This window comes from Camelus ferus, chromosome 1 (assembly GCF_009834535.1).
Source record: "Camelus ferus isolate YT-003-E chromosome 1, BCGSAC_Cfer_1.0, whole genome shotgun sequence".
In the NCBI taxonomy this organism is placed as follows: domain Eukaryota; kingdom Metazoa; phylum Chordata; class Mammalia; order Artiodactyla; family Camelidae; genus Camelus; species Camelus ferus.
The window spans coordinates 116,377,876-116,390,244 of NC_045696.1; positions in this window are offsets into that span (position 1 = coordinate 116,377,876).

Genomic DNA, 12,369 nt, shown 5'->3' on the forward strand with positions numbered 1-12,369 from the left:
TACCGAGGGGTTTACCAATTTTTTTTTTTTCTTTCTTTTTTGCAATTCTCACTAAAGCAGAATGGGAGTCTTAACAGCTGAGATCCCATGAGCAAAGTCCAACATGATGTCAGCAGATATAGATAGGGGTTTGGGTTCCACGTGCAGGCATTTGTCAAACTCATCCTCTCCTTGAGGTTTGTGTATTTCACTGGATGTCAGTTTCCTCATATATTAAAAAATATATAAATAGTAACATCTAGTCGATGGTGCTCATGCTGAAAGGTTAAGGGTGCCGTGTCCTGATATATGCAATGTGCCTGGAGCAGAAAAAGAAAAAAAAAGATGAATTGATGCAGCTGTGAACAGGCAAATTGGCAGATGAACAGATATACTATAAAGCAACTCGAGTGAAATGTTAATAATTGAATCTAGGTAGCAGGTATAGAAGTGTTTACTGTGCAGTTTGTAAATTTTTCTGTATGTTTGAAATTTTCATCATAAAATAGGGGAGGGAAGGTATAGCTCAGTGGTAGACGATGCATGAGGTCTTGGGTTCAATCCCCAGTACCTCCATTAAAAACTAACAAACAAACAACAAAAAAAACAGAGCATAAAATGATGGGGGCAGAGGGAAACCCAGCTTCAATATTAACCTACCCATCACCTCTGTCTCCCAAGCTGTCCCTGGATTTCAGGAGGCAGACTATTTCCAGGATGTTTTGAGGCAGAAGAAAACAACCTCATTTCAGTCCGCCCTGAAAGCCATCACTGTCTGAATGGCGAATGGCTTGTGACATAAACTGAGCATGATTTTTCATTATTTCCCTGCTCAGAGAACCCAGATGACATACTGCCTTAGGCTGAAGGCCCACCATTTCAAGGCCTATTCAAAGTGTGTTCTGAGCACCAGGCAGGGACATTTCAAGGGCAAAGGATTCAGGAGGCTGGCTGCCTCTGCACAATCAGACTGCTGTGAGCATTTAGTAAGCTCTCGTGCGCAGTCCTTTTACAAAGCGAACATCAAGAAAATAAAAAGCAGTGTTTTCACTGACAGAGTATTCACAACTGTGATCAAAAATGGAACCAGAGGATATGAAATAGAGAATCTCATGCAAATTCCCTGAGAAGAACGGAACTTGGAACTGAAGAGCTGAGAGACCAATTAGTCGTAAAGGCTGGTTTACAGAAGACCCTGACTTCCCTCCTGCCCCATGAACAACCGACAGGAGTCTCTCCCCATCCTCAAGCCAATGAACTCACTGCTTGGATTCCAGCCAGATCCCCCCCCCCCCTTGTCTGCACTCCCTGCCCCTGAATACAGCCCACACACACCCTCAACACGCCTACCTGTAGCTTGCTGTGGTCCGCATTTCCCCAGATGGCAATTCCTAGGCTATTCCCGAATAAACTCAATTTCTGGTAGTTCCAGCTTGCCTCACTTTAGTTCTTTATTCAGGTTGACACCACTTGCTGAAATAAGAAAACCACAATTAGAAAGGTCTTGGTGAGTAGAGACTGAGGGAGCAGGTGTGCTCCCCATTGCCCCACCAAGGTTACTTCTGGCATATTAATGCTATAGAATAGTATGAGGCTGCTACAAAGAATGGCCTTTACACAAATGTAAGAGCATAGGCAGGTCTCCAGGAAATACTGTTGAATGAACCCTATACAGTATAATACTGTCTGTGTTAAAAGCAAACACACACTGACGTATAAGCACAATTTTGTATATGTTCAATCAGTGCATATAAAATGCAAAAGCATGCAAGGGATAAACTGGGAGTTTGGGATTTGCAGATACACACTACTATACATAAAATAAATGAACAACAAGGTCCTAGTTTATAGCACAGGGAACTATATTCAATAGCTTGTAATAACCTATACTGAAAAAGAATCACTATGCTGTACATCAGAAACTAACACATCATTGTAAATCAACTAAACTTCAATTTTAAAGAAGAAGCAAAAGCAAGAGAAAGAGGTAGAAAGATACACAGCCAACTCCTAAATGTGCTTGCCTTTCACTGGGCTCCCTTGAGAGTCAGACTTACTTTTCTCATTTTTATATTCCCAATTCCTCCCTCAAAAAAAGTTCTCAATAAATACTAGTAGTCATTTCTACCTGTAAATTCCATCTTCAGTCTGCTCACATCTGTCTCCATGGCCATCACCTCTTGCCCAGGCTGCCAACCACAGCTTCCGAACTGGGCTCCACCCTCACTCTGCCACCATCCCCTCTCCATGATACAGACTTTTAAAACTGTAAATGCAAACCTCATCCCACAACCCGCTGCTCAAAACCCTTCAATGGCATCTCATAACATTTAAAGTATAATCTCCATGATATATTTATACAATGGATTACTATTCAGCCATAAAAAAGAATAAAATAATGCCATTTGCAGCAACATGGATGGACCTGGAAATCATCATTCTAAGTGAAGTAAGCCAGAAAGAGAAAGAAAAATATATGATATCACTCATACGTGGAATCTAAGAGAAGAAAAAAGGACAAAAAAAAAAAAAAAGGACACTATGAACTCATCTACAAAATACAAACAGACTCGTAGACATAGTAAACAATCTTAGGGTTACCAGGGTAAGGGGATGGGAAGGGATAAATTTGGGAGTTTGAGATCTGCAAATGTTAGCCATTACATATAAAAATAGATTTTTTTAAAAGTTTCTTCGTATAGCACAGGAAACTATGTTCAATATCTTGTAATAACCTTGTATCTGCATGACTGGGCCATTGTGCTGTACACCAGAAATTGACACATTGTAACTGACGGTACTTCAATTAAAAAAAAAAAAATCTCAACCCCATAACCTGATTGGCCAGGCCCACCTCTCGGGCCCTTCTCCCAGGTGGGTGGTATACTCCAGCCTAACTCAGGAAGCTCTTTTCTGCACCAGCCTTTGCATTTTCTGTCTTGCCTGACACCCTCCCCTCAGCAGCATGGCTGGCCCCTGTTTCATGAAGTGTCTCTTGCTCAGTGATACCTTCTCATCTAAGAAAGGAAAGTTTGGGACCATCTATTGCTACTCCAACATCCAGTACCGTTTTGCCATATTCCTTCCTATTCCTTCCTACCCAGCCTACACAGCTTCTGTAAAGTGCCGGCACCCTGAAGCCCACAGGTGGATTGAAAGTGTCCCCAGTGAGGGCCCAGTCTCGCAGCACCGAGGCTGGACCAGGCGGTATCAGAACAGGCTTAGCCCAGCGTGTGGTCAGTGGCTGCCATCCTTCACAGCACAGCCACCTGCTTTTAGAGACAGCGTCTCAACGGAAGCATAAAATAAAGACAGGTGAGGCAGATGCCTTAGGGCGGAGCTCCTTGAGCTAGCTTCTCACTAGAGAAAGTGGTTGTGCTCACTGGACATTTATTTTAATAACCTCTAAAATAAAATCTAGCCTTCTAAGGAAAAAGTACTGGAAAGCAATTATGAGATGAATCCTGGGATGGGGAGACATAAACTCTCCTTCCCTAGTTTTCAAGCATTTTTTTGCAGTTAAATTATGATTTCCAGTGTGAGGCTTTAGAACTATGCCCCCAAATACCATTAGTGGTATTTTGTTCATTTTTTTATTTTTAGTTGTTCTTAATAACAGTTTTCATATCTAATATGATTAGGTCTAAATGGGTTTGGCTGAGCACTGCCCTTGGAAAGAGAGAAAGCTTTTCTCTGTTGTTTTCTATTTACAGTTACTAACACATATGCTTGTTGTTTAGGCCTAAGGACCGTTTACAAGGAAGGTACAAAGTAAGTAAAAGAAAAAGTCTTCTTCTGAACGCGGGATAAATGGCTGACTGCTTTTCTGAAGCAGTATGTGAGCATCTATCTCTTTAAGCCACTTGAAAATTATATGAGAAAGTGAAATTTCCAAAAAACCAAACTTTGGTATGACCTAGATTTTCTGTGACAATCTGAATATTATAAATTTTACTCTTGTTAGTGCCATATAACTGCTTAAAATAAACTTCAGATGGTGGTTTCACTGGTGCATACATCTATCAAAATTCACCAAATTGTACATCTGAAATATGTGTAGTTTACTGTACAGGAATCATACCACCATAAAGGTGTTAAAAAAAATTTTTAATAAAATGAAAAATAAAAAAAATTAAATAAACTAAGAGAAAACAAAACAAAAAAGAAAAAAATATATAAAGTGCATAGAACAAATAAAAAATAAATACTAAAAAGAAAAAAATTAACATAAGAGGGATTCTAATTCCCTAACTTTATAAAAATGTCATACACGTAATTTCACAGATTAAGGAAAACATTTTATCAGGGCAAGTTTTCTAGTTTAGGGTCTCTTTACAAAGGGCACACCTGCTCCTTCAATTCCTTAACCTTAAGTCCTGGCTGGCCAAACACACTGTGGCTGACCCTCTGGGTCTAAAATCAAAACTCAGTATGTTTTATACTGTACAGCACAGAGAAATATGTTCGGTAGTTTGAACTACAATATAATAAAGAAGACTATGACAAGGAATATATAAATGTGTGTAGAGCTGAATCACTCTGCTGTCCACCTGAATGACACGACATTGTAAATCAACTACACTTCAATGGTAAGAAGAATAAAAAGCCCAGAGCAGAGTGTTTCACTTTATAAAATAGTTGTTATACATCAGCAACCATTTTGGGTGAAAACAAAATAAAACAAAACAAAACAAAAAAGTTGTGAAGCATGGTAACAGGATATCCTTCCGAAGCACAAAAATGTATACAATGTTATAAAATATTTTGTTATGTTTCAGACATACAGAAAAATTCAGGGAGTGACTGAATGTCTATTCACGAACCCCATTTCCTTCATGTGTTCATTTGCCAGAGAGAGAGAGATTATCAGTTTAAAAGCTCCTCACGCCTAACTCTCCTTATCTCATTTGCCAAGTGCCTGCCTCCCCAGAACTGCAGTCTGTATCTTCCCTGTTCATGTTTTCTTTTAACATTTACGGAATAAACCCCGCAGAGAAGCGTTAGGGGAAACTTTACTGTAAGGGGCCGGAGTGTAGATATTCAAGGATTTTCAGCCTCGTCACACCTGCTCACCTGCGCCAAGGTTCAGTGTTCTGGGAAAGAGCACTGCTTCCTCCGACACAGCTGGAAGCCAAGCAGGACATGAGCACCTTCTCACGCTCTCCCCACCGAACACCCCCATCCCTCTTCTTCCCGTTGCCCAGAATATCCAATCTACGTTTTTACGACAAAGAGCAGCTTATGTAACTGCTTGAATATTTGCTGTTTGCTAGGCTGCCATAACAAAGCACCACAAACTGGGAGGCTGACGCCGCAGAAATCTCTTTCCTCACAGTTCCGAAGGCCGGAAGCCCAAGGTCAAGGTGTGGACAGGACTGGCTGCTCCTGAGGCTTCGCTCCTTGGCTTGTAGATGCCGTTTCCCTCCGCCGTCTTCACGTGGCCTTCCCTCTGTGTCTGCGTCTTAATCTCCTTTTCTTATAAGGACACCAGTCAGATGGGATGAAGGCCCACCCAACTGACCTCATTTAACCTAATTGCCTCTTTAAGGGTCCGATCTCCAAGTATGATCACGTCTGGGGTACGGGGTTTAGGCCTTCAGCATAGGGGGGCAGTGGGTATGATTCAGTCCCTAACATGCAGTGAATAGTTAATTAACACACTTCACATATTTTCACTAATATATTTTAACAACGCCCATGATCACTGTTTCTTGAGCTGTATTCCCTCAATCTAGATTTGCTTTTTTTCTTGCTGAACATACCTTTGAGCAGTTCTCTCAAAGAGGACCTAAACCGCTACTCAGTCAACCTTCTGTTGAGGGAAGGCCTTAAATCTCTAGGAGGTGAAACATTTGAAACAAATATGTTCTATCTAGTCAGGATGAATTTCATATTTTTTAAAAGCCTGTAAAGAAAAATGACCTCTTCTACATTTAAATGGTATTTGATGTCAATTTTAAAAATTAAACATTGGCATTTTTTTTCCACATCAAAAGGAAGAAGGAAAGAATGAAAAGGGAAAGAGAGACCAGCACATTTGTATCTTCAGCTGCTTCTAGCCATTTGTCTTTCTGTTTTGGAATATTCTGTTTTTTTAAGTAGACTTTTTTTCTTTTTAAGGTAAGTGCGTGTAGTAGATGCCCTAATTTTAATTGTCTAGCTCAGTGTATTTTTATATATGCAAATACTTGGCCAGCCACCATGCAGATAGAGATACAGAATATTCCGAACACCTAAGAAGGCTTCCTTTGCCCTCTTCCAGTCAGTACCCTAGATTAGTCTTGCCTGTTCTGTTTTTTTTTTTTTAATGGAGGTACTGGAGATGGAACCCAGGACCTCACGCATACTAGGCATGCGCTCTACCACTGAGCTGTACCGTCCCCGCCCCCACAGTATTTCTTTGTTGTTTTAACTAGCATTTACAACACGTGTGATCACGTTGAGCACATTTTCATTTGCGTATTGGCGTTTAGGATATCCTCATTTGTGAAACTGATGTCTGTTCAAGTCTTTTACCCGTGTCGAAATTAGTTTGTCTTTTTTAAATTGACTCGTGGTAGATTTTTAACAGAGTTGGATTTGAATTCTTCCATGGATGTATCTGTTGCAAACCTCTTCTCTCCGTCTGTGGCTTCCCCTTTCACTCTCTTAATAGTGTCCTCGGATGAGCAGAAGCTCTTACTTTTATGGGTCTGATTTGTCAGTGTTTTGTCTTGTGTTTAGTGCTTTTGTGTCCCACTTCAAAACTCTTTGCCTACCGTGTTTATAAAGATCCTCTCCTGTGCGCTGAGTTTTATTGTTCTGATCTCTCACGTTGATGTCTCTGTTGCAATTCAATCAATTGCTGAGTGTAGGTTCAGGTAGCAGCGGTCATGGGCACGGTCTTATTAAACTTTCCCTTTGTGTTTTATTTCTAAACTATTATGTTAAATATTTGGAGCAGAAGGAGTGCCTTATAGCATGACCTTCCAGCTCTTTTATCTTTACTGAGAGTTCACCCTAGTATTGTTTAAAAGAACCGCCTTATACCCCATTAAAGAGTGTGTGCTCTTTAATTAGTTCTTAAAGCAGGATAACCCTTAGCCTCAGGCAAAAGGAGCCCCTACTCTGGGCCCCACAGAATCCCTCCTGTCACAAACACTCAGTGGCAAAGTGGGGGCGGGGACTTCTCTGTCACTTGTCACTTGGTCAGAGCTCCAGACAGGGCAAACCTGTAAACCTAGACTTTACCTTCTACCTAACAGGATGGAGCCCTCGGGAGACTCATTTCCTCCCATCTCTTGTCCTAGATCTTGGAAGCAGAAGGCACCCGCCTCGGAGCAGCGTGAGGTTTTGCATGTGAATGAGGCACAGTTTGGGAGGGCGGGAAGGATCTGAGTGGCAGGAATGCTTAGGTAAGAGAAAAGACAAATTAATTAACTTGTCAAATCCTCCTTCTAAGCATGAATGCAAAAGATTCTTGCATAACCAAGGACTGTTTCCCAGAGTGTCAGGCAGCCGGTTCCTTGCTTCTCTTTGTGTTTCAATTCATGGTTCTGAAGAGCCTCATAAATTAGCACAGTATTCACTGACACTGCACAATGTTTGAGGAATATTTTGTAAAATTAAAGGATTCATCTTTCCCTTAAATTTGTGTGTATGTAGATCTAAACACTGCATATGGGAAACACGACATAGATTTTTTTCATTGGCAAAGAGGTGCACATTGAATGCGAAAACCGTGAATGGTTTTATAAAATTATTTCGGAAGATGGCGTTGAATTTTCTAAAAAGCTAATAAGACATTCAGCTTATTTTAATATCTTTGACTAAAACTATGCTAGCAGTTAACTACAATGTCATTTTGCCTTTGAATTGTGATAGGTTTTGTATATTGTAGAAGAAAGATGACCTTTTTAAAAATGTAAGAAATCGGAATTTTAAAAATTTGTATCACATTCATGTCATTCACATTTTGGGGATGAAAATACATTTAAAATTTGCACACTTTGAGAACAATTACATTTTGACCAAGTAGTTGTGTATCATTTTGGATTAAAAAAAATAAAGAAAAAGGAAGAAAAAAGAAAGTCCAGGAGAAAAATGTGCTTAGAACATTATCTGGCAAATGATGGGTATTCAGTAAATATTAGGGACCCCTTTCCGGCCACCCACACTTTTCCTCTCTTGGTTTTAGCTTGATACCAGATTCAGCACCCTTTCCCTGGCTCCTTTTCCCATCCTCCACTTTGTAAATACAAACATACAGATCCTGTTCGGAATTTGGTTGCCTTATGGAAACGAGTCTAAAGTTTGGAAGAAAACAGAGCCAGCAGAACTGACAGAGAAGAATTCAGCTGAGGAAGAGAGAAATGAGATCAAAGCTCAGTTGTTTAAGATGACCAATTCTTTTTGCAGAATTCTGACCTACAGCATATGTCAGGCACTTCTTGGCCTACCCAGAAGCCTTGGGCATCTCAGAAATGTGGATGTGACCAAAGGGAATCTAACAGCCTCTTACTAATAATTTGACTTACCGGTTGGGCTGCCAGCCCTCAGCAAACCAAATGAAAGCTTCAGGAAGTTAGCACTGCCGGCCACGACTGCACGTCTTTAGACACACACCTGGAGTGTTTTAACAGCTGGAATCCAATTCCTGAGTTGGTGCCTGAGAAAATCAAATTTGTCATAGCACTCGACAGTAATAAAACAGGAATAATGAACAGTCTGGGGGTACTTTCTACATGCCAGGCAACGTGCTAACCCTTTTTTTTTTTTTTTTTTGCAAAATATCCTATCTAATCCTTACCAGGATATTAAAGCTCTTATCCCCAGCTTAGAGGTGAGGACCTTGGGGCTCAGAGAAGTTAAATAATTTGCACCCGAGTCTCTCCTGCTTTGAACCACTTTAAGTTTCAGCCCAGGACGAGGGTGGCCACTGTTAACTGCGAGCTGACTTAGGGCCTGAACAGGTGTTATAACAACTTTAGTCTTTTTGGAAATCCCAAGGGGAAGCACTTAGGAGTCCCGTCTATAGATGAAGGTACTTCAGCCAGATTGCGTGTCACACAATGACAGTAACGGGTGCAGAGTCTCTCCCCGACCTCATCTCGTCTGTGCAGAAGAGGGAGTGTTTTATTTCAGAGCAGCACCGTGATCATGAACATGGTCTGCACTGGCACCGTCCAATATGGTAGCAGCCGGCCACATGCGGCCATTGAGCGTGTAAAAACGTGGCCGATGACACTGATGAACTAAAATTTTAATTTTATTTCACTTTAACTTGTTAAATTTGAATAGCACATGCGGTTAGTGGTTACCGTACTGGACGGCACAGCTGTAGAGGGGAAGGCTGCCTGGTGGCCACGTTGCCAGCAGAATCTAAGAATTTCTGCTACTGCAGTCTCCCCTCTGTGGGTCAGCTTTGGGACACGTATCTTTGGACTGAGGCACTGCCCTGGACTGAGGAAGAAGGGAAAGAATCAGGGTCTTTCTCACTCCCTTTATACAAAGCTAAATATTTAAGTGTTTAAACAGTTATTTCATTCTTTCATTTCTCTAACACATATTTATGGGACCCTTCCCAGATGGCAGGCGTATTGAGTTATTCTAAGTCTAGGCCTTGGCTCTGGGGTTAAAATGGCAAACAAGGCAGCAGGACTGGAGAGACAGATGTTAATTAAATAATCCCACAAATGGATCATTAGAAACTCAAGCAGAGGGAAAGTACAAGGAGTGGTGAAGGTGTTTGACAAGGATGGAGGAGTTGTGTGAGGCACTGGGAAGCACTTTTCCAGTGATGCTCAAGTTCAGCTTGTGGAAGTGATGTTTCAGCTGAGACACTAAAAGGGAGTCAGAATTAACTGAGTGACAAGGAAGGAAAAGCACACAAGGTGGAGGGAACGGCATGGACAGGCTGCAGGTGGGCAGAGGGCGGACGTGCTGGAGGATCTTTAAAGCGGGACGGTGGGGAGAGATGGGTCTGGGGCTGACTGGCTCCCCAGAGCCTCGTCTGTGGCATCAGGGTTTTTGCCCTTTATCCTAAAAGCAGCGGCCAGTGACTGAAAGGGTTTAAGCGGAGGAGTGACATGCTTAGAAAATCAGCTAAAAAAAATAAAACCAAACCCCCCAAAACTTGGCTTTTAACAAGGGCTTCATTGTTCCCTGTTCCTTCCTTCCTTCCTTCCTTTCTTCCTTCCTTCCTTCCTTCCTTCCTTCCTCCTCCGGCAGGCGGGCAGGTGATTCCCCAGACACAGGGCTGCAGCTGACTCCAGAGGCACAGCCTCCCAGCAAACGAGAAGGGCTTGGTCCGGGGCCCAGCGGATGAATGGAGCTGAGCTGTGTTCTTTTCCCCTAATGCTCTGTGTGTTCTCTCTCTGTGTGCTTCTGCCATTAAATAAATACTGAGTATTTATAAAAACTGTCAGCAAACCACCCACCCCATTTTCTCTGCCTCGGGCCCAGGAGGCCACAAACAGTAACAGGCTGTACCAGAATCTCTGATATCCAAAGAGACAGCTCCGAAAGGACGGCTAAATATAACTCTCTCGCGCACAGGCGGGTGCCTGCTGCCTCCACTTTCACGATCCGAGCCGTGGAACATCTAGGAAACTTGAATTTGACGGGCCGTTGGCGCTGAACCAGGGCAGAGACAGAGGTTGACTTTCAGTATTTTCTTTCCTGGCCACCTTTCCATGGAGCTCCATGGAGTCATCGGCCTTCAAAAGGGAGAGTGACAAGACAAAGGATTTACTCCAGTGGGAGAAGGGCAAGAAACGCAGAGTGGAAGTGGGAGAGAAGACTTGCAAATGTATTTGAACTTCAAACTCTTGAGACACCGACATCCTGCACAAAGTGAACCCCTTGTCATCCTCTCCTTCGATGTTCTCTCCGTCACTGGCATCAGAGAGAAGTCACCCGTTTCGCTGGTTGACACACTTGCCTTGATTCCCAACTCGGCTGCTCAGTCCACGGGCAAGGTAACTCACCGTCCAGAACTTCAGGGCCCATGTCTGTAAAATGGGTCACTGGTGCCTGTTTGCAGGGTTGTGTGGATGTGAGACAAGGTGGATGGAAAGCTTAGAAATAAGCACTGGCATGGTTATTATCCAGTAATGCATCTGCGTGTCTCTTCCCCGTGACACTGAGCTCCTCAAGTGTACAGAACCACCACTGGCCTTTCTGTCCTGTAGGAGCTCAACATATGAAATGAATAGTTGACGTAGCATCTTATAGTAAAGGAATTCTTCCCTCCCTTCCCGAGAGAGTCAATCTTCTAATTTCCTACAAGCTTTACTGTTGATTTAGAGACAAATTCAGAAAATAAAAATCATTGGACACACTTTCAGAAAGGCATTTTCCTACAATGTTTCTATGTACACACACACATATATTTTAAATTAAGAAAATTTATTTTTAAAGTAGTTTTAGGGTTACAGAAAAACTGAGCAGAAATTACAAAGATTTCCTACTTGCCCTTTCACCCCCTTCCCTCTACAGGATGGACATCTTGCGCTAGTGTGGGACATTTGTTACAACGGAGGAGATGGTACTGATACATTATTATTAACTAAGCCCACAGATTACATTAAAGTTCATTCTGTTGTGCATTCTGTGAGCTCTGACAAATGTATAGTGACATGCATCCACCATGACAGCATCATGCAGGATAGCTTTACTGCTTTCAAAACTCCCTCATTTATCTCTCCCACCCCCCAACACCTAGGAACCACTGATCCTTTTAGCATCTCCATAGTTTTGTCTTTTCCAGAATGTTATGTAGCCAGATCACACATTACGTATGTAGCCTTTTTGGACTGGCATCTTTCACCTAGTAATATGCATTTAAGATCCACCCATGTCCGTTCCTGGCTTGATAGCTCATTTCTTTTAATCGCTGCATAATATTCCGTTGTCTGGATGGACCAAGTTTATTTATCCATTCACCAACTGAAGAACATCTTGGTTGCTTCCAAGTTTTGACAATTACGAGTAAAGCTGCTGTAAACATCCATGTGCAGGTTTTTGTGTGGACGTTAAATTTTCTGCTCATTTTGGTAACTATCGAGGAACGTAATGGCTGAGTTGTATGGTAAATATATGTTTAGTTTTGTAAGAAACTGCCAAGCCATCTTCCAAAGGGCTGTACCATTTTGCATTCCCCCTAGCGATGAGTGAGGGTTCTGTTGCTCCACACCTTCTCCAGCATTTGCCGTTGTTGGTCTTTGGACTCTGGCCATTCTAATAGGTAGGTAGTGGTATCTTACTGTTGTTTCCATTTGCAGTTCTCTAGTGACATATGATACTGAGCACCATTTCATATGCTCAATTGCTGTATGTATATTTTCTTTGGTGACGTGTCTGTTTAGATCTTATGCTCATTTTTAGACTGGGGTTTTGTTGTTGAGTTTT